The 2500-nt window shown below is 39.2% G+C and overlaps 1 protein-coding gene across 1 annotated transcript in view; it reads left to right on the top strand.

Annotated features, from left to right (window-relative positions):
* LOC115221204 overlaps positions 1-2500 on the top strand; it is a 38900-nt gene that overhangs the window by 462 nt on the left and 35938 nt on the right. The window lies entirely within an intron of this gene.

Genomic DNA, 2500 nt, shown 5'->3' with positions numbered 1-2500 from the left:
ACTCTACAACCAGAAAAATGCATTTAAAACGCACCCCACACTACCTACACCAACCCCAAAACACTTATAGGGTCCCACCACACCATTCACGAACCTAAGAGCCACAACATACAATACTATAAAATACAAACACATAACCAAACCAAACGCTACTACAAACATCCACCCCAGGAACCAACCATACAACCATAACAAACAACAAATGCACTACGGAGGAGGAAACAACTACCAACACAATACCCCTGAGGAACTAAGACGTAACACTAGGTTCAACACACAGACTCCAGAACAGAGCACCACAACTCACTCTGACAATATAACAACATGAGACAGATAAATAATAGCTTTGAACATAACTACACCAACCATTTTTAGACCCCACACACAGGAACAGGGACACACGATGGCAAAGGACAAACAAAAGAAACCTCAGGTAATTAAGATAATCAATCTCTCAACAAAGAACTTACACCTAACGAAATAAGCATTACTCTCCAAAGGACTTAAATTTACACCCACCCCACAACGTTCTAATTATTATGAAATGAAAGATGATATTTCGGAATTTTGCAGAAAGAAAACTAAGACTCACCGAGGCATTTCAAGACAACAAATAGAGGAGGACTCAATAGCTAGAAACAAGAGCAATTACACCCCCACCAAAGGTAAGAATAAAGCCTTAGACCGCTATTGTGACTACATAACTAATTTCCCGTTTCAATTCATCAAGAAACAAAAACACAGCCCTAACTTCAACAAAAGAGAATGGAACGACCTCATCAAACTAAGAGAAGACAAAACAATAACAATTAAGGAGGCAGAGAAGGGCAACGCGATAGTAATAATGAATACAAACAATTATAAAAAATTTAGTGCTATCCCTATTTAAGAGATGAAACGTATTATGAAAGGCCCAACAGTATAACCAGCAAAAAATAATGCAACCTTAGGACATTAATCAACACATACCAAGAAGGACTCACGAACAAGGAGTATGAATACATCACTAACTTCAAATGCAAATCGAGTTTGTTCTATGGTATCCCTAAGGTACACAAAAAGCCAAACCATTAGAGAAACGTGCAAAACATCCACCGACACACTCATCAAAATCCCTTCACCAAATGATCTTAAACTAAGACCGATAATAGCCGGGCCAGCATGTGAAACTCACCGCCTCAGCAATTTCTTAGACACACTTCTTAAACCTTTCCTAAAACACATCAAAAGTTACGTAAGAGACGATATAGATATGCTCAACCACCTCCCTAAAACCGTCAATGAGAAACCCTTCTAGTATCATTCGACGTAGTTAATCTTTATTCTAACATCCCTCACAACCTAGGAATAGAGCAATCACCTTCTGGCTGAATAACTACCCCTTTGAACTCCCAACTCGCATAAACAAAGACCTTATAATAGAAGGACTTAGATTCATTTTAGAGACAATTATTTTATTTTTGACAATGATTTCTACAGGCAAAGATCGGGAACAACGATGGGCACGCGTACTGCACCATCTTTGCCAACCTAGTGATGGGATACCTCGAGAAGAAAAATACATACCGGATGACACTCGAGAAATATGGAAAACCTTCGCCACCTATCCATAACAACTGGAAAAGATACCTCGATGACTGTTTCATCATCTGGGACAAAGGCCATAGAGAAACTTGAGGAATTAAAAATTCTATTAATGGAATAAATGACAATATACAATTCACGATGGACCACAACGAAAAAGAATTACCATTTTTAGACATCCTCATTAAGATAACCGGCAAACAAAATAGAGACAGATATCTACTATAAACCGACAGACTCTAAACAGTACCTACCCTTTGATTCATGCCACCCACGACCACTAGAATGAATGTCCCTTTTTGTTTAGCTAGAAGGATTTGCACCATAATATCAGACACAAACACCCGACACACACGTCAGGAGGAACTTAGAACCACACTCACAAATAGAAACTATCCACAGCCCCTAATAGACAGTGCAATCCAACGGGTACTTAAATTAAGTATAGAAGACCTGAGACAAACAAAACCAAAAAGAAAGAACAATTAAAACCCTTCCCTACATCTCTACACACAACCCACTCAACAATGAGGCCTTCAACACCATACTACAAAGCACAGCCCTACTAAAGGGAGACCCAAAGATGAACCGGATCCTCGAAACACACACCATCATTAAAAGTAAACGGCAACCAAAATCCTTGAAAAGGATTTTAACCCAAGCTACACTGCACTCAACATCAACCACAAAACCAGCAGTTAGAAAATGTGGAGGCCCAACTGCGGAATCTGTGTCATCTTGAAAGAAGGATCAGAATTTATACTGGAACAAGGCCACCAGTTCACCATTAGAACAAACTTCACCTGCGCATCAGAAAACTTAATTTACGCCATAACATGCGCAGGCTGCAATAGGCAGTATATAGGCCATACAAAAAATAGCTTACGTAACAGGATGGCGTTGCATAAATCACAAA

This window comes from Octopus sinensis, linkage group LG18, assembly GCF_006345805.1.
Source record: "Octopus sinensis linkage group LG18, ASM634580v1, whole genome shotgun sequence".
Classification (NCBI taxonomy): Eukaryota; Metazoa; Mollusca; class Cephalopoda; order Octopoda; family Octopodidae; genus Octopus; species Octopus sinensis.
Note: the sequence above shows the minus strand (reverse complement) of the source record. Positions and strands in the feature narration are given on the sequence as shown.